This window comes from Patella vulgata, chromosome 3, assembly GCF_932274485.2.
Source record: "Patella vulgata chromosome 3, xgPatVulg1.2, whole genome shotgun sequence".
Classification (NCBI taxonomy): Eukaryota; Metazoa; Mollusca; class Gastropoda; family Patellidae; genus Patella; species Patella vulgata.
This window is the reverse complement of record NC_065881.2, coordinates 23,919,779-23,945,753: the sequence shown is the minus strand read 5'-3', so window position 1 is coordinate 23,945,753 and position 25,975 is coordinate 23,919,779.

Genomic DNA, 25,975 nt, shown 5'->3' with positions numbered 1-25,975 from the left:
GTGTCAGGGTGTCTTAAGTTTCTTGAACTTACGTGTACGTAAATTTTCGTACGCCTCTTTCAACACGATCATGAAACGTAACTATAAGAGGTACAGCGAGTATAAATAAATCTATTCTAATAGCGTACCGAACATAAAATTGATTTCAAGCTGCTAACAAATGTCACCTGGGTGAGCTTTGGTTATCCATCACATGTTACACCAAAGCTTACAGGTCATATCTAGTATTGACTCTTGTTAACCGGTGGACATGAGTGATATTTCAATTCCACCAACTTTACACATGGGCTCACCTCTTCTCATTATTTAACCATCCAACTTAATCTAAACCTCATTTCTTGTAACACCACTCAAATCGTTCACAGAGAAGTGCCAAGAAATTCATCTGCGTCTTTGAGGGAATGTGTAAGTGTTCTATTACGTTCTATTAGCCGTGTTTACTATGTTCCAGACTGAACACGGAGAACGAGTGTGTTCTATAAATCACGGTATCTGCCATTCTAATAAAGACGATATCCGTTTCTTATCCTTTAAATCATATTGTACGTGGCAAACCCTTCTGCATAATCGATGTGAAAGCCTCTGAGATTGGGTCAAGAATGATTGTTACTGGTTCAATAATTTCTATGATCATTTTGTCATAAAAAATCAAATTTCATTTCGCTACATAAAGCAACCACAAAGAACCTAGTATTCGCCACTTTTTACGTCTTGGTTATATTCAAATGGTAACGGATACAGAGAGAGGATGCAGTTTGTTTATGATCATTTTTCACATATTTCAATTAAGATAATGGACAATTTTATACGATCAATTTTTACAGCTGTCTTGTTTTTTGTTGTTTTGTTGGTGTTTTTTTTTGGGGGGGGGGGGCTAACTTAATAATTTAGCGGAACATCTTTTTTTGGGGGGTGGGGGGGGGAGCTAACTTAATAATTTAGCGGAACGATATCTTACAGAATTAAAAGACAGTTCCATATTTTTCAAGTATGAGCAGAAAGTACCTACGGAAAGACTTTACGTTTTTCAGGCTACAACCCTTCCCTCCAAAATAAAAGGGAAAATTGGCAGTGTATTCTTGAGATAACAAAGAACAATCATACCCACTTTTAACGCACAGTGGTAGGAAATCGATTTTAGGAAAGTCAACATTATTTTTATTTTTTAGGACTACAATAAAAACATTTTTTTTATCGAAACTGAAAGAATATCTTCCGACACCAACTATCTTCCTTTAAGAAGAAAATGAAAGTCGATAACGTGTTATTGAGATACAGAAAGACAAAAAATGACTGTTGAATTACTGACATTGGTTCTTTTAATTCCCTTTGACTTAAGTGGTTACTCAGCCTGCTGGGAAATGATATTAAAATTAATATTTACACATCTCAAACTTAAAGCAATCTTATCCGGTATTATAACTGGTTATCATTAGTGTAGAGAGGTCTAATTATCTTTTTCTGTCTCCGCACATTATATAGGCCTACTAAGGAATCAACTTTTATCTGTAGTTCTAACGAGGAATTATTACCTTCCCCAACAGATTAAATGAAATTTATTTTTAGAAGTATTGTATTTAATTTATCCCTAAATTTATAATTATTAATAGAAAATTATCTACTTAACGATATATCGACGAAGGTCTCCATGGCGCTAATTCTTCTTTTAAGACGCATATAGATTAGTCACGATTCAGACTTCCCTTTTAGCGATTTAAACGTTTAATGGCAATGTTATTGACAGTTATACAAAATGTTTGATTGACGGTGCTTCCGTCCCTGTCTGGTGCGCAATGAGCATGCAATTATATTTTTAAACCTTTTGCCATCCTGGGAGTATGTTTACATTTGAATAGATACCTTATTAAAGCGAAGTAAGTGGACAAGACTTGGCATACCGAAAACGTCAGTTTATCTCGCTGTTTAGTAAAATCTCTAAACCAGTGTATCCTCTTTTACAACTGTAAATTGGGTTTCAAAATACTGAATTCCCCCCAATTCCTTTTTCACTTGAACATTCTAGATTTCCTAAATCATTTCATTATTTTAGTGACCTAAATTATCTCTTTTGATTTTTGTATGACGTGTATGTTGTCAAATTGGAAGGTAAAAGAAATTTACCCAGTTTTTTCATGTCAACTGTATGCCACTGACTGCCAATTTGTGGGATCACTTTCGATTTTTTTAAAGGTTGAATCTCTAAACGGTATATCAGTCTACAAAATGGACCCATTCCGTTCAGTATTTAAATAGATGTGATGAATGTAAAATTTCACACCATTCGGCATCCTCTACAGATGATATAAACAAGTGAGCGACATCTACTTATATTATCCTGATTAAAATCTGTTGATGGTCCTCTTTATAATCCAATTAAATCCGAGCCAGGAGATTATCTACCGTTGATATCTTGGTTTAGCTGTCTTAATTAAATGTTAAATAATCAATACGATTTTATTGTAGCGTGGATTAAATTGTGAAATATTAGATATTGTCCGGGAAGTGTACGATCGGGATCGGCCACTTTAAATGGGTTATAGTTCATGCCTAACGTTTGTTACTAAGTTCCCTGGTTTCTCACCGCGGCAATATTAGACCGTACTTATATTAAAGAAGATTGTAATTTACCGCTTTGGTGGCGGGTTGTTTCGGGGTTTCGGGTGATTTTGCATTTGATAATACATTTAAAATCCCCACTGCATGTCATAGTAGAGAGAAATATAGAAGGGGCGGTTGGGGGCGTCCACTCGATACAAACTAGGTCATTTCAGGACTAACATATGGTTTACTTATAATTCAATAATTTGCTTGCGCGCGTTGGTCTTAACTACTGGGAGGAAACCGTAGGACCCGGTGAAAGCCCAGGAAATTGGACATGTGTCAGGTATCGAACCACACCATTTGACTCAGTGAAAGACATTATGATCTAAAACGCACGCATTAGACCCCTCCCCACCCCCGCGCTCCTACTCTAGCAGTAACACAATATCCCCCACATCGGCTATGCATCTTTAATTCATATAAAATCTTATCAAACTATACATGGTTTCTTGATGTCTGTAGACAGCTACTGGACACATTGACAGACTAATTTCCACCTTTATCTGCCAGATGTATCGTGAATATTAACTAACCTATTGAGTGAGTTGTTCTTATCTGGTTTCAGTATCGACTTACGAGCGTAATCCCTCTGATTCTACGTTCCCTAATTTGATCTTGTAAGGAAGACACTACTTGTTGATTCTGGGATTTATGTCAGTGAAAGATCGGTTTAACATGTACTCAGTACTGGTTGCGAAGGACAGTATTAACATTATTAGACAAAATAAATCAACAGCAGCTATGTTTATAGTAACGAATGTTGGTCACGAGCATGTATTTAATTTAGCATTGTTATGGGGTGACTATTTCATTCAACATAGTCAGATCTCACTGGATTGAGTAGGCTATCCTTCTCCTTTGCACGTATATACTGGAAGTGACAAACAAAAATACGATTAAAATCGATACATACTTACTATCATATCTTATTGTCTAGACGGTATGTCACTCGCCAATGTTTTTAACAACTTGATTTGACCAGAAGTTAATTTCTGATTATCAAATCCCCCCATTCCCGACCTATTTCTAGCGATAGTCGGGATTTTAGGCTTTATTGTGTCAGAAAAAATAAAAATACCACACCATGAAGGCTATATATAAGTTCTGTAAATTTTCTGTAGATGACTATCGTCACTTTTGTAAGGAAAAGAAATGAAATGGAATTTAACGGGAAAAACCGGGCAAATGAAGACCCTTCACTCCGCACAACACACAATCTACTAAATGCTCGGTGTGCAACAGTCTGCTCCCAAGTGTTGGATTTTATAGGGAATTAAATGGCTAGTAAACGGGTTAAATTGCAGTCACAATAGCCAAACCACTTATACATGATCTGACTTTCAGAGAACAACATCTATAAAATGGTGCTTTAGTGGGCCAAACTTCAGTGTAATGTATTGAGTGGGAAAACAGTGTAAGGATAACAGAACCCATACCCCCATGGCAATCTTTGTCTCTTTGATCATTCCATGGGTCTGTCTCGCGAGATTTAAAACGCTTATACAAATATAGATATTCTTGTTTTATTAAATCATCGAGTTCCTTTTTTGATATGATTCGGTTGATCACGGGTAAACAGTCCTAAAATAAAAGAAAATATTTATTCAATTGAGAAAAAAATTCATCAATAACTCGTAGAGACTAGACTACGAAATAATAGTCAGACCAAATAAAATATGTATAGGGATACAAGATAGACAATAATCAAGCCAAATCAATCAGAAAAAAACTACAGAGGAAATATGGGAATTTCCCACTAACTTTGACTGCGATGTCTGTGTTTTTTTGTGGGTTTTTTTTTGTTTTTTTTATGATTGGCAGTGTTTTGGTAATGTACATGTAACAGCTATCGTCCAGTGCCAACTGGATGATGACGGGCATGTGTCATGCAGGCAGTGTGGTATATGGGGGACCTTCTGCGCGGTTGACGGTGTTTCAACCTACTATTTCAACTGCCAATGGTTCTTTTACGAGTTTGCCACCGTGTACATGGAACATTGGCTTTCACATTTCCTTGCCAGACCCCCTTCATTCAACTGACAAGGGAAAACCACGCCAGGAACAATCTCGGCAAAATCCGGGAAAGAAAAGGGCAAACAGGAAACACTGAAATTGATATATTTATTGTGTTATAAATAAATAAAAAACGAACCTCACGTGAGGAAATTCTTTTGAAATTATAAATGAATGGCGGATTAGAAGGATCGACAGGATTAAAATTTGATTAAAAAAAGAATATTGCGTGATCATGAAGTCATGAACCCCGTAGCCAGAACAGTTGGGTCTCTTTAATTAAACAGAAAATTCCCATTTTGTGTGTACATGAATACCGTATATGCATAATTTATCCATACCAATCATACTTCGAGGATAGGCTAGCCAGCGATCGGTTATTTATTTTTTCGCTCGAATTGACTTGACTCTTCAACAACATTTGACGTGGTCATGATATATCGTTTTCAAAATTTGGGTGTCATTCCTCTGTCCTCAGAGAAAATCAATGAATGGATGAAATGGGGTTTGTTACAGTAGAAGTGGTTGTGATAGATCGTTTTCAAATTTTGAGTGCTATTCCTTTATTCCGGAAGAAAGATCAATGAATGAATGAAATGGGGTTTAACGTCCTACTTTTCTGTCCCATCCAGGCTAATGAAGAAAAATCAAACCGGATAATATATGACATCCAAGCCGTGAACGTAAGACGTTTTTAATGATCGTATTTCATCAAATTACGGAAAAGAAGTTTCAAATCTGAAGGAGACATATAATATCGCCCTTAAAGGAGCCAAGTCTCTAACTCAATATTTTTCACAATATTCGAAATTAAAAACACGAATTAGAATTCAATATTGACCAATTTCAATCAATATCGATGTTCTTATCTTGCCGTGGAACTATAGGATCCTAATATCCAATATTTAAGATACAATTAACATTTTATAATCAGTACACGAGTCGTGTACAATATGGTTTCTGGTGCCTTTTTGTAATGAACAAATAAAAACATATCCTACACCACAATGTGCAAGTAATTAGTAAAAGCTTATTCACAAACGACAAAATAATAATTTAAAAAACGTGTAGAATGCACTAAGCAGGCGTAAACGACTGCCGTTCAATTTGAACTGTTCGCGTATTTCACCGAACATAATTGTTTAGAAATTACAATATTTCTTTTCAAAAATTGAATATAAATCATTTTACATACATTCATATTACATTAATATGTGCTTTTAGAACCAGTTTTGTATATTTCAAGGTTCCAAAATATAGAGTCATACGCCCTTTAATTCTCATAGATCTAGATGCTTGAAATGGGATTGTCCGGAAATTAAAATTTTACAACTTCCTTTTCAGAAAAAAAAATATTCTCATGATCTAAATGAAGTATGTGATTGTAAAATAGGAAAATGTAGGATAATCGTTTGGCTTTAAGAACAAGTAGGATTGCCTTTATTCTGTTCAAGTTTATTTTCAACCCGGCAGCTGGAAAGCGGTACCCGCAACCTAAATTTGTGAGAGATTACAGTATATGAGCGCTATGTTTCATACGTTTATTAAAATAATAGAGACTTTTGGCAAGCGGAATTTTCCCATCCGTATTACGTATCCACATCGTATATGTAATACGTTGCGTCAATGTAGTTTTGGAGTTTTGGCAGATTTTCGCGTCGCATTACCACCAGTACTAGTCAAGTGCCTAGCCTACAATTTCCCAGCGGGATTGAAGTCGCTCTACAGTCGCTTGACAATAAAAAAAATAATTAATGTCGAATGTGATTAAAAAAATCTTCGACTTCAACTCGACAGCAATTTTTGGTTTCACTAATGTATCAATTCAGAAAGTTTATACCCCTTTACCATAGAATAAAATCATTTACAGATTTGCAAGGTCCCGCCTCCCTAAATTTAGCACGTAGATCAACCAGCATGCAGACATACAGACAGGAAAAGTAATCAAAATCCGAGAAAATCCCACCAAAAATAATTATTAAATTCCTGTCGTTAACATGGTTAAAATCACATCAAATATACACCTTCGTGTTCCAGGATAGTACATAATTTCATAAAAACGCTATAATACAACATTTCAGCGTCTAAAAGTAGCAAAATAGACGGTAAAAAGACAATAGTGTTACAACAGGGACCTTTTCAGTATGAAAGCTGTTCGATACGAGCTGCCGTATGAGAAATACACACACATTAATGACGTCACACGCAAAATCCATACGGATACGCGATACGATCCAGGAATTTAAGCTTGCCAAAAGTCTCTACTGTCGATAAACGTATGCCTATCAATCTGAAACGATTTTAATATAATTCATCTCCTCTATGAAATCATTTACAAAATTAGAATCATAAAGAGTTTATTAATTAGTATATAAAGCCTTAAATTACAAATTAAATTAAATGGGGGTTAACTTCCTACTGTTCTGCCTTTAAATTACAAGGAAAAGGTATATTTTCAAAGAACCGTATAGTGCAGCTATTATTTTGAAGTTTGGTAGAGTCTTTTAACAGCCCACCACTAGCGCCCTCTGTCGTCATTATATTCAGGTTAGATGAAAGTGAAGAAATATGTTTTGACAATGGTTTTGCAAGATTAGTATTTGGAGATTTGTATTTGAAAATCTGTTGTTCAAAATTTGTTTTTCGTTGTATGTTTCTGATACAAATGTTAATTTAGGTAAATGTCGAAAAACGTTAACAAATGAAGAATTAAGGACCATTAATTAAGAACACAGAATAAAGAGCTGTGCTGGTAGTGCAAATACCCTTAGAATTTAGCCTGTCATAGATTCTAGTGGTGTAGCATAAACAGATCACGTGCCTATTTTCCAGAGGCTACACATTTCTCTAGAATATAAATACACGGCAAAATACAGACAGAATTTATATACGAGGTTGCATAATCCTGGAGACTGTTTTCCACTGAGATCGGAAAAGAACGAGGAATTTTGACGACAACAATACTTAACGAAAATATCGGTGCTTCGTGTTTTAAATCCAAAATAAAAACAATTTACTTATTTGTCCATTCAAAAAAGATAAGTTTTAATGATTATTACATCGATTTAAAAGACATATATAATGCTGAGAGAAGCTGAGATATTGACTTGCCCATGTTAAACAAACAGTTCGCGTGGGACTTCAAACAATATGGGATGACGACAAGGAAATCCCTGTTTACATTTGAATTGAATTCACGTGTTGTAAGAAAATAAGAAGTATCAACAAGTTTTAAAAAATGGTGTTTTTAATGGCGGAAGAAATGTTATGCCGCGACGAAAGTCATTAAGTCCATAAAAACAAAATTCGGATTTATCGTACGTCAGAGGAAACAAGACTTTGATATTATAAGAGATATAAATTGTCTGAAGGATTATCATTGACAAGTTAACATGAATGGGATATGATACTAGAGGGTTCAATGGCAAAGATGTACCGTAATCCATCAATTAAGTACATGACATGTAGGGTAGAATGTCGCTTTTCATTCATTCTTTAATCCAAGAGACGACAGATGTTCATTTTATATATGATAGAAAATCTATTTTGTTAGATCAAACAAGGTGGAAATTATTTGTCAATAATGGAGTATGTGTGTTTGCAGGAGGGGTGGTGGTTGACGATGCCCCGAACCCGGTATGGGTATGGATTTAAAATAAACAGGGTAACTTCCCTTAATTCCGGTGTTTACCGTCAACGTACCTCGTTACTGTCCTGGTTTAAAGTGCCAACGCGGAGTTAAAACCTCAGCCCATTTTGCCAATGCCTACACAACCCCAGGCTCCAATTCGCAATGATTTTCGAATTCGGTCATTAAATCTATTAATGTGAAAAACCAACTCTCAGTAATCACAGGAATGGACGTGGTGCTCTCTTTCCTTGATAAATAAATATAAGCCGAATTAAGACAGCTATTTCAACTTCTTGTTGTACACTAAACCATCCTTAATACCCCCTTTCCACAAATTACATGTTTTGTAGAATATATGATTGTAATACGATATTCCAACGAATTCGTCAGGCTTCAACACGCGATTTCTAAGAAAGGGGTTTTATTAGGGTGTTTTGAGTTGTGTATTTTAGGCGATGTTTTTCGAAATTTCAACATGAACAAGTAATGTCGAGGGGATAAATAATGTGAATGAGAGGGATAAAAAAAAAATCCAAACTCATTGCTTCTGGTCTAATGCTTCTAAAATCCAATTCCAAATATTACTCTACTCAGCTATAGTGTGCAATTCAAACACCCGATGCCACATTACATTTGTCAACTGCATAAATACTTTTCAAATTGTCCAGACTTGAAAAAATCCAAGAAAATCTTACTGCTGTCAATTCTGATTCTGGTACCAGGTTCAAACAAATTTCAAATATTAGGTGGTTGTCATTTGAGGTATCTGTAAATGCATTACTCAGAAACCATTCTAGTTTAATAACTGTGTTATTGGAAGATAATTCTGTAAATAACTGTTTTTTTGCTGAAATTGATAGATGTAATTTGTTTTAAATTCTTGTACACTACTCACTTTTTGTTAGATGTATTCCAATATTATGTAGATTATCTAAACGCTACCAAAGGAGTGGTATTGTTTTTTTCTAATGTTAATGCACTATTGACTTCGTCTATTTCCCAGTTACAAGACATGGAAACCGGGAATTATGGTATCAATGTGTTTAAAAAATTTGACTTAGTTCAAACAGCACTTGGTGTCGACTCTTTAGGAAGGCACATTTTTTGTATAATGAACAAACAATTAGAGATGGGAAAAACAAAGGGAAGATGATACAGTGGTAGGGAGGATGATGTTTGTTAAGAATATGGTTAATAATTTGGAAAGTAGATTTGAGGAAAAGGGAGATAGTGTTGTTTTAATTAAATTGTGTAAATTATTTGATGTAAATTTTGATGTACATGTCGATATGTCTTATATTAAGTCCTTAGGTAATTATTTCAAACAATTGATCTAGATATCAATGACTGTCCATCAGAGATTGTGAGTTTCAGGGGTTATGTAAAACATGTTGATTATCCGATAGACAACATTGATGATGTGCCACAACTTGCACTAAATAAAATAGAATTGTGTTAATGTATTTAAAATTGCTAGCAGATTATTGTGTCCTAACATTGACACCCACTGACCAGTTATGTTTCCTAATGAGCAAGTCGCACCTTGTAAAAATCATAGTTGCCACTGTTAAAAAAATATTTTATCATAGAAAATATTTTAACATTTATGTCATTTAATATGCCTATTTGTTTTAAATTACTTATTGTTTTCTAATTTTAAACGATTTATATCTTGATAGCTGGCATCTTATAATATATGTAATAGTAAAATGTTATTGTTATAGTACGTAGAGACTAGTAAGCCTTAACGGCATTGCACACTTTCTTTTTTAAATAGTATTTTTATTGCTATTGTACTGTGTGTGACACATAAATAAAACAATCCTTCTTCTTCTTCTCCCTGTTGCAACCGGCGATTGTGAAAGAGGGTTTAGTAAACAAAGCCTAATCAAAACAGTAGAATATGTTTGAAACCAAATACAATGCCAGATTTAACGTCCATCACATTAACAAAAATCATCCAGATCTTCATAAGTCATTTTTGAATTGGGCGAATGTAAAACAAAGAAGGGTTTTGTAAACTGTATATGAAAAAATAATTGCTTTACGGTATTACAATGTGTGAGCCCTGTCCACTGCCAAGATATACAGTCAACAAAGTAGTTTCGACTTCTAATATCCATGTCCAGTCTCCCACGTCAAAAAACTAATGCATCCGGAGCACCCAGTACAACTTCTCCCGCGCTTGTGTAATTGACAAATCTAACAAGCCAACAGTTTGGCTGATGACCCCGTCTTAACCCAAACTTGAATAGATGGCACTCATTAATTACTTGCACGCTTACGTTTTTATAACGCATCGAGCAATCAAATTACTTCCTACTCTGCTTAACTTGGGCAGAATGGATAATTATTAAAGTTGTTCAAGTTTTATCACTGTCATCCAGTTACAGTTAAGAGTTATCATGTTCCCAAACATTGGCAAATCAATTTGGTTATCTGTTTTTAACCTAAACAGAAAATTGATCATAACGAACTCTGTCAAGACATTCAGCTAATGAATATCTACATCAAGCTTGCTCATTCTACATCATTTCGTAGCAAAGCTATTGGAAAATCTCAGTCAATCACATTGCTTAACCTAAGCGAAAATGCATAATCAGCTCACTCAGGAAAGACATTCACCTAGAATCAATGTAATCCATTGTGTTCTAAAGTGCTTATCTCTGCTCAATCTAAGCAGAAAATATTTATCAGCGCACCCAGTCGAAAGTGTCAAGGCAGTCAACTAAAGAACATGTTTGAACACTTTACAACATTCAAAGACAGAGTAAATGTACTCCAAATGGAGTGGTGGACAAACAAACATGCAGTTGCTTAGCTTAAGCAGATGATATTCACATTCTGTGTAAATTCGACAAATTGTGTCCCAAAAAGTGTGACCTGCAGCTAGTACACAAAATATTTGAGTATTTTGCATGACAGACAAATCTTGTAGTAGCTGTACTAGCTAAAAGTACATCACATAATATAATAACGATCGCATGAAAATCTTATTAGTTTAGCTAATAGAATAACTAATGAACCCATAAGAGAATTGGAGTGCTAGTTAATAATGTAGTTATTTATTTTTCTTTTTTTTTAGCTTTATTGACGGAAAAGAAAACTTTTTTTAATTTTAAGTGTGGCAATCTGTTAAACGAGTGCGTGGAGCAGTCTGATGTTGTCGATCCGCAAAGAATAAGCGAGTGTGGCATACATCAATATAGCTAGTAATGCACATGAAGATTTAGATGATATAAGCGATAAATAAACACTTAGATATTTAAGTAATTACTTCAATCTATATCTACCAATACTGAATGGGGTGTCACTAAACAGTTACTGGACTTCATTAACATGGTCAAAGTTCTGGCTGGCAAATTATCGATTCATAAATTAACCGTGTGTTTTCTATGTAGGATTGTCGGCCCAAGCATTTGGCTTTGATTTAGTTTAGTGCAGACGCCGGTGCTGTAGTTCTGTTATATTCCTTTACTTACTACACTTAGATATTTATTGATGGTTTATTGTACCTGACGGGATGCTATTTTGATGAAAGCGTTCATTATCCTTACTCAATGTTCGTCATTTCAAGCCCTGATTTTCTTACCTGGCGGACTTAAAGGAAACTACACAACTAGCGCACAAACAATCCAATACAGCTGAATCTGGATTACCCAGGAAAAACTTTGGGGTTTGCAAATCACGACAATTAAAGTGTATGAGTACGAAGTGTAGTTGGATTTACTTTTAAGTTTTATTGTATTTTTTGGAGAAAATATTGTGAACCATCACAAAGGATATATTATTAATTTATAAGGATTCTCAAACAGGTTGACAATCTTTGTAGGTTGAAAGTTCGATTTTATAGAAGTTCACGTGTGAGCGCCAGCTGTATCCTGGGAAAATTAACATTATTAAAAAAAACCATATATTTCAATATGTGTGTACTTTTTAGTCGTGGAAGAAACTAAATAATCTAACCTACAAAAACTAAATCTCTACAAGTGGTATAACCCGACGAGGCACGGAAAATTACAGAATGACAACACGCGGGGTTTCTGGTAGGCTATTTTTTTTCTTCATGGTTTCAAAACTTGGGTACTTTAATTGGGTTTTTGAGCCACAAAAGTACATTTGTTATCTGAAAAAAACAACAATTCCGTGATATAGATGATAGGTATTTTCAAAAAAAATATTTATTACTTGTTTTGATTCTGGTGATCAACAGGTAGGAATCCGTTTTTCTTTTGGCATATGTTTGTGGACGTTTCTCTGATATGTTTAAAAGTTTGTTGTGTTAGTCTTGCTTCAATATAGCCGAGATAAAACGTCAAGATAGAACCAAGCAGTGATAAATGAGTGGTTATTTTTTTTCTTTTACAGATAACCCATGAGATTTCAATAAATCTTATAACGGATCGGATAACACATGCAGCAGGACAGTTTATATTCTTAACAAGGTATGGTAAGATTTTTCACGTTTGTCAGCTATATGTTCTAGAAATTGTAGGGGATATGCATACTTTTTAATATTTTGAATTGACAATAATCTTGGACATGATCTTTTTGAAACACAATGATGTGTTTATTTTAATTATATTCCTAAATGGATGATCGAAAAAATAGTAAAATGTCTTGATTCAAATCCCTACGAGGCCGATAAACATACTTTTCACCCCCGTTTTCTGCTTGTCACTGCTAGTAGCCAATCAGTGAATCGGTTTACACGCTGGATTAATGTTTAAAAGTTGGAATACATAATGGGTTGGTTAAAATAGATTAAACGGGGGTGTCGGATCTTGTTCGCCTATTTTGATCAAAAGCTTAAAATACGATTGGACAGAAACGCCATTGTCGGGAAAAAATCTCTGCCCTAGTATTTTATACGTAGCAAATGCAATTATAAATTTACGTATGTTAGTCTCAAAATGATTTAAGGATACTGTCATCGAGACGTTAATTTCTATTCGGTATTTTGGATGGAATATAAATCAATAGTAACGTATTGATATATTGTTATCATTGTTATATAACTGAGTACACGACACGATAAATATTGTAATACCTATGTCATCGCTGATAATTGATACCTTAATTATGAGGTCTATATTGAGCGCGGCATAAATAATGATCAACCCGATGCATTATTTTTTTATAGTTCGCTTGTATTAGGAGTGCGAGGAATCCTGAGAACTCAGAGAAAGCGCACGAAGTTAGACAAACGGTCCAAATACTTGGCCAGGTACAAGCCTGGAATGGAAACGACATATGACTCAATGACAGGCAGACCTGATGATCTAAAGTGGGCGCGTTAAAGAATCCCCCAGTTCCCAACAATGAACTAGGATAAGAACTTAAGCGGCCCATACACGTTCAATTAATTGACGAAGAAATTGAACGTGCGTGGAGGACATTGACGGTGAATTAATTGAAACAATATAATCGAATCAATTAATTGGCGGATCAAAGTGCCTTTGATATTTATTGACGGCTCGTCAATTAAATGACCGTGTGTCGGTCGGTCAAAGCTGATATGGCTTGACGCATGATGGTATTTTTTCTCACTATCATTGGTCTCACTAAATTTAGAAGTTCGTCATATGTTGCCGCATCCATTCTCAAGAAATTCCTGTAATCGTCCGGCTCATCATCCCTTAACTCCCTGAGTAATCGGGCATGTGTGTGGGCAAGGTCAATTAATTGACAATTGAACGTGTATGAGCCGCTTTCGAGCAAGTGGTGACTGCCAAACAGTTATCCTAGTAATAACGATATGCCGATTAGTATTCTCCAGTTCACGTGATCTGCTTAGCTAGCAATGTGAATAATCTATATGTAGTGGTGGACAGACATGAAATGGGGTTTAAAGTCATACTTTTCTGCACCAACATGTTAATGGTGACGGACATACGACAGTGTGCTACGAGAGGAGATTTTGCCGGGGACAGGTAGGGGTCCATCTTCTCTTTATCGAATTTCCTGGAGGGGCTGGGGGTCCATCTTCTCTTTATCGAATTCCAATTGCCATGGATACTTTTACGCTTAAGGCCAAGAGTACAAGAGTGGGATTAGTTTTTCGTTCCATCCGAAGGACTCGAATCTTTTCGTTGCCAGGGCCCGTGTTCTGCACCACTCACATGGGGAAATCAGGCTTAAAAGTTCCAAGGTACGTCTCATTTAAATAGTTCATATATGGGTAATTGGGTTATACTAATGACTGGTATAATTAACCATAGCGTTCAATGTCATTCAATAAATAGTTTATTAATGGACATTTTTAATGATGTGAATTTTCAGTACGCGTGCAACATCCAAGTTGGCGCGAAATTCTCTTCAAATCCATATTTTCTTTTGGATCAAATTTAAAATCCGAATCCTGATGCTTTTGCGTATGAATCACAGATGGTAAATACCAATACTCTGACAGGAACCATCTTTAATGTAATTAAGGCTAGGTTCGGGTATGTTTATATGGCATTTTGCATGTGCTTACAAAATTGCTATTTCACAATCAGAAATTGCTCATTGTGTATCGTAATGAACAGTAAGAGTCTATATACATAAGGCTATTCACCTTTAATCGTGACCAAGCAGTGTTTATAACAATATCACGCCGTGTGAAAACGAGCACATTATTGGTATCTAGATAGGAGTATTATTTATATGGTTTCCAGGAAGGCGTATTATTTCTAAGGTTTCCAGTATTAGCTTTCTGTTAATTGGTCATTATTTTTTGGAAGAATTTTTGGATTATAATAAACAGTATATATTTAATTGTATGGTGATTTGTAATAAGCAGGTTTAAATTCAAATACATGTTGAACACACGATACGCTTGCCAAAACTATGTACATAACCTGTTTTCTCTATATTATTTAAATCATATCCCAGTCCAGAACACATAATGACGGTTCCACAATGCATAACCTATTTTCAGAAGTGATACTAGCTGCTCTAGAAATAGTAAATATAGTTAACGTTTGAGACCATGACACAGCTATACACTTTCTATTTCCAACATTTTCAGAATTTAACCTAGTGAAGGGCGGATTTAGATATAGATATAGTTCTTTCGGTGTGGAGCCGTGGTGGACCGTTGAGTAAGACACTGGCTCGCTAACCAGTGGGCTGACGGGTTCGCTCCCGGTGGGAGCCGAGATAGATCGCCCCCCCCCCCGTCAGTGGTGCAAAGCGGGGGGGGGGCTGACAAGGACAGTGTCTAGTCGCTCAGATGTGACGAAAAACCGAGCTCCCGTGTACACATTGGCGTGCACGTAAACGAACCCTTAACAGTTGGAATTCGAAATAAGAGTAGACCGTAGTGTCCCTGATAGCACGCTCCGTGGCATATGCCCATCTTCATTATAGCTCAGTCGATGTAGAAACGTCGGACGTTAAACCCGTTTTCATTTCATTTCCATTTCATTAAAACTTAAATAGTGTCTTACCAAAACCGTAAGCTAGACAGTGTCGAAATTACAAATTAGATTTCAGATCAGCAGTCAATCACTAACTCAGGTACCAACACACAGTCTATTCTAAGGTTGAATGACTTAAACAAAACCCTAATACTAATGTAAAAGTGAGTATCTCCGGTGATAAATATACACTGGAATTATCCTTTAATGAAACTGTTTATTCTACAGAACAATAAGTCCTACGAGCAGAATGACTGTCCTGGAAACGGAATAAAACCCAGAATCTTGAATGAATGTACAGCATCTAGGGATTGAATTAGATTTACACAATTAACAAACGTAGGTAATAATAAAATGTGAAGACAATAATTACAAACTTAAGGACATTCAATTAGTATTAATGATTAATTTTATGTCTTTTTTTAAGTACACAAGGAGCAAACGGGACCCCCCCCCCCCTCGTCGACTGAGAAATGTCCGTGGTGTTTTCCATTCCATGTGAGTGGTGCAGATCAGAGGACCTGGCAAGGAACATTGCCTAATAATGTACGGTCAATAGCACACAGGTTCCCAGTTGTTAGTCCAAACTGGACAAATTAGAGTCTGCTCCATTTACAAGGAAAGGCAAGTTGCAAAAAAGCACAGGTAGCATCATATTGTCTAAACCATCGCGTTTCTTACACTTCAATATTGTTTACATGGTCGATTTCAAATTCACAATACAACATAGATGGCCACTATGTGTATTGATCATAGATTCTAAACATAAAAATAGCAGCAAACTGAACAGACAGTATAGAGAGACTGTGTCTTTAAATCCAATAACATACTCGGTATCTACCTATGCTGTCGATTTGCCTTCACACATACATATTATTAGGAAGACTTACCTTCACATCTTATTATTGATTTCCCTTCTGTTCTTTATTCTGCATCGTCATCGCACATTTGAACATTCACCGCCATAAGTTAAGTCTGCGACGCGCATAACCGAATCCAACAGTATAACTATGTGAATTAACAGAACAATGTCGTTAATATACAAGTTATTCTGGAATATTACAGGTCTTTTGATTAATGATACGATTTATATTGTTAATAAACAGTTTCTATCAGCTTATATACTGAAAAGTGTGTAAAAATACAGACGTTTCTGTCCAAATAAAGAAATGCAACTAAAACAACAGATTTTATGGTAACAATACGAGTTATTCATCTCAAATCACAGATATTTCTGTGATAATACGGATAATTACCTTCAAATAATAAAAGTAGGGACTTTAAAAACAGATATTTTTAACAGTGCAGACATTAACATTTGAGGTTGATATAAGAAGTCATGTAATATATAAGACACAATATAAAAGTATTTTTATTATATTACTAATTCCATTATAGTGAATAACGAACAACGAACTAGCTCGTTGCTCGTTATTCGCGCATACCGAACAACAAACTGACTCATTGTTTGTTATTCGCCAATATAAATTTATTTCAAGACAGCTTGTTAGAATCTATTTCCCAGGACTTTGAAGTTTTATAAACCAATTAGGCTCATAAAACCCTACTCCCGGTGTATTCCCCCATAAAAGTGCCTTTATTATATTACTAATTCCATATCTGGTGAATAACGAACAACAAAGTAGCTCGCTGTTTGTTATTCGCGAATTCCGTACAACAAATTGGCTCGTCGTTCGCTATTCGCCATTATAAAATAGTTGTTCGGGTAAAAAGGCAGCTAGTTTGAATCTATTTTCCAAGACTTTGAAGTGTTATAAACCAATTAATAATGATAATAATACTATGTCCATTTATAAAGCGCTATATCTACAAAAACGTGCTCATGGCGCATAATACACTTGTCTCTAATAATATAATTCGAACAGATAAGTCTTCAAGTCAGATTTAAATTTATTATGTGTAGGACTTCTGTGAAGTTCTAATGGTAGTTTGTTCCACTTTGTAGATGCGGCGCCTTGGCAAGAGCGACCACCAAATGACTTCAATTTCCACTGAGGAACACAAAGTTTTTTTCTGATTAAAGATACATTATGGGAGATTCGGTAACGAGTTGGCAGTTCTCACTATAATAGTTAAAAACTAGATAATGTAAAGGCAATTTGGTGAAAATTTCATTCAAATTGATCCACGATGAACCGAGAACTAAGCAACTGAAATTCCCATAAGCCTTGGTCATCATTACTAAAGTCAGTACGATAAACAGCATAGTCTCGATTATCCATTTAATCGTTTAATCGAGAAGGAAAGTTATGCAGTAAATCGGCTTACAATCCGCTAAAGATAGCAGGCTAGCGCTGCCATCTAGAGTTGATTATGGCCTGGTTAGGTTAATTAATGTCTAATTAATAATTTTTAGATAACATTTCAGGTCTAAAGAAAGACCTGAAATAGACAGATTTAGCTCTTGCATAATGTATGTTTAATAGATCGTAACTGTTTAGATGGGGTGTAAAATGTTAAGAGAGATCGCACAGGTACTTCGGAGCACCTTCATCCAGACACTGATAGGCAAGCGACAGTATTTGAAATCGATCCCAGCTTGAACAGTCAACTAATTTAGTTTTTTCAGTAATGAATGGATTTGACATAGTCACAATGTGAGCAGCTGTATTTTGGATACGTTGAAGTCGTGCTGTTTGACACTTTGATATGCCGACAAGTAGGCTATTGCAATAGTCAAGTCTGGGAAATATCAGAGATCTAGCTGGAGCAGAGGCCGCGATTTGAGACAATACTTTTGGGGTGAAAATAACACTTTTTGCACAGATCGTTTAAATAGTTTTCCATCTTTAACCGGGGGTCAATTAACACACCAAGGTTATTAGCGACTGGAAAAAAAGGGATGATAACATTATTGATTGAAAGCGATTGATAGGTTATTTTCATTAGTCATGGTTTGGGGCCTATAACAAGTGTTTCAGTTTTCTCTTCGTTTAATTTGAGCTTGTTTATGTTCATCCATAATTTTATGTTCTACAAGATGTTATTTTATGTTGTATTTCTGTCTGATTTATGTCTGGAACAAAAGAGTCAAAAAGTTGTGATTTGTCAGCGAAGAAGTGATGCTGTATTAATAGGGATTTGAGAAGATGCCCAAGCTGCTTCATGTACATGGTAAACAGCAAGGGACCGAGAACAGATCATTGAGGAACGCCATACTGTAACGCAGTCTCACACGAGGGCACTGATTTGATGATCACTGTTTGGGTTCTATGAGACAAGTATAAAGCGAACCAATTTAAGCAAGTTCCGGTTATACCAAATTCAGTTTCCAGTCGTCACAGGAGTAGAGAGTGGTTGATAGTATCAAATGCGGCCGACAAATCCAGAACAGGAGGGATATTCCTCCTCTATTGACAATCAGATTATTTATAACACAATTAAGTGCAGTTTCCGTTCCATGTTTAGATCTGTACGCAGATTATAATTCATACAATAGATTTTGTTGATATAGATGTTCAAGGAGGTTATTCTTTACTGCTTTTTCCAGAACTTTAGAAAGGGAGGTCAAATTTGACACTGACAGACAGTTCTTGAAAACATTTTTGTCCAATGCTGACTTTTTGATCAAAGGTTTAACGACTGCGTGTTTAAATGCGACGGTACTGTGCCAAATATCAGTCTACCGTTAATGATGGATGTTATTACTGGGAGGAGCACATCAATATGTGTCAGAAGTAAGTTAGTGGGCATGGGATCAAGTTAACAAGGTGTTGGCTTGGGGTCCTTAATGATCTTTAGGATTTTATCCTCGGAGAGAGTGTTGAGAGTGGATAAAGCTTTACCGTCGTATGTAGGAAAAGTTGATGTGATGGATTGTTTGTCAGGAATACCAAGCGAGTTTCGAACGTGTGTGATTTTTTCGAGGAAGTAATTGCTGAAACTGTTCGCTAGAACACATACGTCATCAGTATCTGGTAGTATGACATCTCTGGGTATTCCTAATAAAGTACACATGTACAAATAAAGAGCCTTAGTATTTCCTGAACTCGAGGATATCCTCTGAGAACAGTACTTTGCCTTTTCTGATTTTAAGAGCTTATTGACATTTTATCTCTGTTGAACATAGGTTTGTCTGTTAACTTCTAATTTTGATGTTTCCAGCGACGCTCTGTCTGTCTCCTTTCAGTTTTTACCAGTCTAATTAAATCAGAATACCAGGGAGCAAGAGATTTGGCTGTTATGGTTTTAGTGTTTATCGAGGAGGATTGAGAGCGTTACGGAAAAAAGCTCTTCCGCATCTACAGGAGTGTTTGTGTGATCAGAGACGACAAGTCATTACGAACATCATTGTGATTAATACCTTTAATATTTCGACATTGTATGGTTTGGACATTTTTGGACGGTTTTGTAAGATCAAGATCCTGGATTATCCATCGGTGATCCGACATTTGCTTATCGACAATCTCAAATTTCTTGATTATCTTGTCTGTGGTTTTTGTCAGGACCCAGTCTAATATATATGACCATTTTTATGAGTGGCAGTATCAACATGTTGAAAAAGTTGATGCACATTAAGGATTTGTAAAACTCGCTTTACTTCAGGTTTGTTAGGACAGTCAAAATGGATATTTATGTCACCAAGTAGCAAAAGTTTCCCACTCTTGATACAAATATGTTCCAGAAACCGTGGAGACTGCTGCAGAAATGATGAGGAACTTGATGGTGGTCGATAAACACACACGCAGAGTAAACGATTGGCTTGAATATGTTATTTAGAACTCAGCAGTTTCGAAAGAGGAATAAAATTCATTTTTGACAAGATTAAATTTTAATGTCTTTTAGATAACGGCAATGCCACCCCCAGGTTTGTGGGTCCGCGGAAAGTGTTGTAATGAATATTCATTTGGGGTAAGTTCTGCTATTTTTGTTTCATCGCCAGAAAATTTCAACCATGATTCAGTAATAAAGAGAGCATCAAGATTCCAATCTAGAATTTCACCTGCTATAATTAAGGTCTTATTTTGAGCTGATTGTGAATTCCAGACAGCAATTTTTAAATGATTTTTTGTTTGGACTGTAGTGATCAGTGAGTTGATTTAATCAAAAAATTTTCTTGCTGGTTCATTTAACTCTATCTATTCCCCCTCTTTTTTTGTTTTGAAACACTGATTCCTAGTTCACGTAATTCATTGAAAACCTCAGTGCTGAGATTATGGTGTGATGTTTTACATGTATCTGTGTTGATTTCAAGAAGTTTGACTGGTGTGTACAAGTGACGATCGCTGGTGTGTACAAGTGATGATCGTTCATGATTGATAACGGGAAAGCTAAGGTGTTAAAGACTATATTGATTTCACATATCCAAATAAACAGAAATAAAATCCTCAATTTACACATAAATTTAAATGTTTAAGAATGAAAAAAATGTCATGAATACTTATGTATGTGTCGAGAAGACGTTAAAACATTTCTCCCACTTTCTTTCTCTCTTCTTATCCCAGTTGGTGCAGAATAGTAAGACGTTTAAGCTATTTCAGTTTATTTAGTAAACCGCTTTAATTTAACAGTACGTAGAGACGATTAAGCCTATCGATTTCAGTTTATTTAGTAAACAGCTTTAATTTAACAGTACGTAGAGAGTTATCAAAGCTATTCTTAGTATAAAATTATAGAGAATACTATCCAATAACACAAAGGAGTGTCTTATGCGATATCAATCTTATGAACAACAAATGAATTAAAAATATAATCTCTTGACCACATCTGTTTGTTTTCATTACAACTCAGTACGTTACTGCACTTCAATTAATCAAGAACTATAGATATATCGATTAATAACAATATTTTTCATTTACTATTTATAAAGATTGCTTGATCCCCCTTTACTCCAGGAACTGGGTCCAAAGCGTCCCACGTCACGTTGTTTTTCTTTGGGAGGGAGGTGTGGGAGGGGGGGGGGGGAGCGACGCTCTTCGAAGAAAGTCTTCGGATCTGTCAATTCATGTACTACCGAATTGGCGTGCTTGTCACAATTCCAAGATGACCGCCATGACCCTTTGCTTCATGCCTGCTCCATATTGAACTATCTTTCCTGTTTTCCTAATAATATAATTCTCAATTAATATTACAACAGAACTGTTTATTATCGATAATAAAGAATACCATCTACGTCATTGTTTGTGACCATGGTGCGCTGCCCCTAAAGAGAGAAACCCCCAATATGTCGATATGTCAATTATTATTAGACGTTCACAGCCGTTGGTCAATCAGTTTTATAATATTCCAGTCAGGTTTCATTAATTATGGTTTATACCGTTAATAGATTAAATCTTGCTGGATAAACCAACATACATAGGTTTGGTAAATAACGGGCCAGGTCTCTAATGGTTCTCTAATGATTATAGGATTGTCGGCCCAAGCATTTGGCTTTGGTTTATATTATTGCAGATGCCGGTGCTGTAGTTGTCATGTTAATTTACTTAGTACACTTGGAGATTTGCTGCTGGTTTATTGTACATGACGGGATACTATTTTGATGAAAGCGTTGATTATCTTTACTGAATGTTCGTCATTTCAAGCCATGATTTTCTTACCTGGCGGACTTAAAGGAAACTACTCAACTAGCGCACAAACAATCCAAAACAGCTGAATCTGGATTATCCAGGAAAAACTTTGGGGTTTGCAAATCACGATGATTAAAGTGTATGAGTACGAAGTGTAGTTATACTTCCTTGGTGGTGGCACCACCATTAGAGAAAATATTGTGAACCTTCACAAAGGATTTAATATTAATTTTCTGAAATTAACATTATTAAAAAAAAATAATATATTTTAATATGTGTACGTTTTAGTTGTGGAAGAAACTAAATAATCTAACCTACAAAAACTACTTACGGAAAATTACTTAAACGGCAACACGCGGCTATTTTGTTTTGTTAATGGTTGCAAAATCGAGGCATATTAATAACATTTGTTATCTAAAAAAAAAAACATTTCCGCAATAAAGATGATAAATATTTTCAAAAAAAAAAAAGATTTTTACTTTATTTTGATTCTGGTGATCAACAGGTAGGAATCCGTTTTTCTTTTGGCATAAGTTTACAGATAACCCATGAGATTTCAATAAATCTTATAACGGATCGGATAACACATGCATCAGGACAGTTTATATTCTTAACAAAGTAATATTTTTCACGTTTGTCAGCTATATGTTCTAGAAATTGTAGGGGATATGCATACTTTTTAATTCTTTGAATTAACAATAATCTTGGATATGTTCTTTTCTTATTTATATATCTCAATGGATAGTCGAAAATGGTAAAATATCTTGATTCAAATCCCTATGAGGCCTACAAAAGTACCTTTCATTCCTGTCTTCTGCTTGTCACTGCTAGTAGCCAATCAGCGAATCGGTTTACACGCTGGATTAATGTTTAAAAGTTTGAATACATAATGCATTGGTTAAAGTAGATTAAACAGGGGTGTCGGATCTTGTTCGCCTATTTGGGTCAAAATCCAACTCCAGAAAATACCTAAAATACGATTGGACTCAAACGCCGCTGTCAGTTAAAAAACTTTTATATGTAACCAATGTAGTTATAAAGTAGCGTATGTTAGTCTCAAAATGACTTAAGGATACTGTCATCGAGACGTTAATTTCTATTCGGTATTTTGGATGGAATATAAATCAATAGTAACGTATTGGTATATTGTTATCATTGTTATATAACTGAGTACACGACACGATAAATATCGTAATACTTACGTCATCGCAGATAATAATTGATACCTTAATTATGAGGTCTAAACCAAGGGCGATATAAATACAGATCAACTCGATGCGCTATTTCTACAGTTCACCTAATTCGCGCCGCTTTTTATTAGCAGTGCGAGGATAACTGAGAACTCAGAGTAAACGCATGAAGTTAGACAAACGATCCGACTCTTTGGCTAGGTACAAGTCTGAGATCAAAACAACATTTGACTCAATGACAGACCTGACGATCTAAAGTGGGTGCGTTAAAGAATCCCCCAGTTCCCATCAATGAACTAGGATCAGAACTTAGTCATTACCTTCAGAGCAAGTGGTGACTGCCAAACAGCTACCTAGTAATAACGATATACTGATTGGTATTCTCCAGTTCACGTGATCTGCTTGGCTAGCAATGTGAATAATCTGCTATTATGCGGTGGTGGACAGCCATGAAATGGGGTTTAAGGTCCTACTTTTCTGCACCAACATCGCTAATGGTGATGTACATACGACAGTGTGCTACGAGGGGAGATTTTGCCGGAGGAGGTGGGGGTCCATCTTCTCTCTATCGAATTCCAACTTCCGTGGATACTTTTACTTTTAAGCTCACGAGTACATCTGAACTCAGTTTCTCGTTCCATCCGGAGGACTAGAGTTTTTTGTTTGTTTTTTTATTTTGCCAGGCCCTATGTCCCGCATCACTGACGTGGGGATATTGGGCTTACATGTAAAAATCCCAAGGTCGTCTCATTTAAATAGTTCAAATATGTGTAGTTGGGTTATACTAATGACTGGTATCATTAACCAAAGCGTTCAATGTCATTCAATAAATAGTTTATTAATGGAGATCTTTAATGTTGTGAATTTTCCGTACGTGTGTAACATCCAAGTTGGCGCGAAATTCTCTTCAAATCCATATTTTCTTTTGGGTCAAATTTAAAATCCGAATCCCGATGCTATGGCGTATGAATATATTTATATATAACTCACAGATAGAAAATACCAATACTCTGAGACGAACTATCTTTAATGTAATTAAAAGAGGCAGATCCAATCAAAACGTCCTACAAGTTGTAAGTTTACATGGCATTTTACATGTGCTTACAAACTCTACAAGACAGAAGAAAGTTGCTATTTCTCAATCAGATATTCTTGAATGTTTATCGCAATGAACAGTAAGAGTCTAGAATATACCAAGCAGTGTTTATAACAGTATCACGCCGTGTGAAATCGAGCAAGTTATTGGTATCTAAATAGGTGTATTATTTATATGGTTTCCAGGAAGGCGTATTATTTCTAAGGTTTCCAGTATTAGCTTTCTGTTAATTGGCCATTATTATTTGGAAGAATCTTTGGATTATAATAAACAGTATATATTTAATTGTATGGTGATTTGTAATAAGCAGGTTTAAATTCAAATACATGATGAACATACGGTACGCTTGCCAAAACTATGTGCATGACCTGTTTTCTTTATATGTAAATCATATCCCAGTCCAAATACATAATCACGGTTCCAAAATGCATAACCTATTTTCAGAAGTGATACCAGCTGCTCTAGAAAAAGTAAGTATAGTTAAGGTTTGAGACCATGACACAGCTATGCACATTCTATTTCCAATATTTTCAGAATTTATCCTAGTAAAGGGCGGAATTAGATATAGATGTAGTTTTTTCGTTGTGGAGCCTGATGGCTGAGTGCGTAAGACACTGGCCAGCTAACCAGTGTGCTGACGAGTTCCCTTCCGGTGTTAGTCAGTGGTGCATAGCCATGGGCCTGGCAAGGACAGTGTCTATACGCTCAGATGTGACGAAAAACCGAGCTCCCGTGTACACATTAGCGTGCACGTAAACGAACCCTTGACAGTTGGAATTCGAAATAAGAGTAGACCGTAGTGTCCCTGATAGCACGCTCCGTGGCATATGCCCATCTTCATTATAGCTCAGTCGATGTAGAAACGTCGGACGTTAAACCCGTTTTCATTTCATTTTCATTTCGTTGTCTTGGGTAAAGGGTCATTAAAACTTAAATAGTGTCTTACTAAAACCGTAAGCTAGACAGTGTCGAAATTACAAATTAGATTTCAGATCAGCAGTCAATCACTAACTCAGGTACCAACACACAGTCTTTTCTAAGGTTGAATGACTTAAACAAAACCCTAATACTAATGTAAAAGTGAGTATCTCCGGTGATAAATATACACTGGAATTATTCTTTAATTAATCTGTTTTTTCTACAGAACAATAAGTCCGACAAGCAGAATGACTGTCCTGGAAACGGAATAAAACCTAGAATCTTGAATGAATGTACAGCATCTAAGGATTAAATTAGATTTACACAATTAACAAACGTAGGTAATAATAAAATGTAAAAGACAATCATTACAATCTTAATGACATTCGTTTATTAATAATTAATTTTATGTGTTTATTTTTTTTAATTTTAAAAAGTACACAAGGAGCAAACGGGACACCCCCTCGTCGACTGAAAAATGACCTAGGTGTTTTCCAATGTGGTTTCCACATGTGAGTGGTGCAGATCAGAGGACCTGGCAAGGAACATTGCCTAATAATTCGGATTAACGGAAAACCCGAGGTCCCGTACACAAA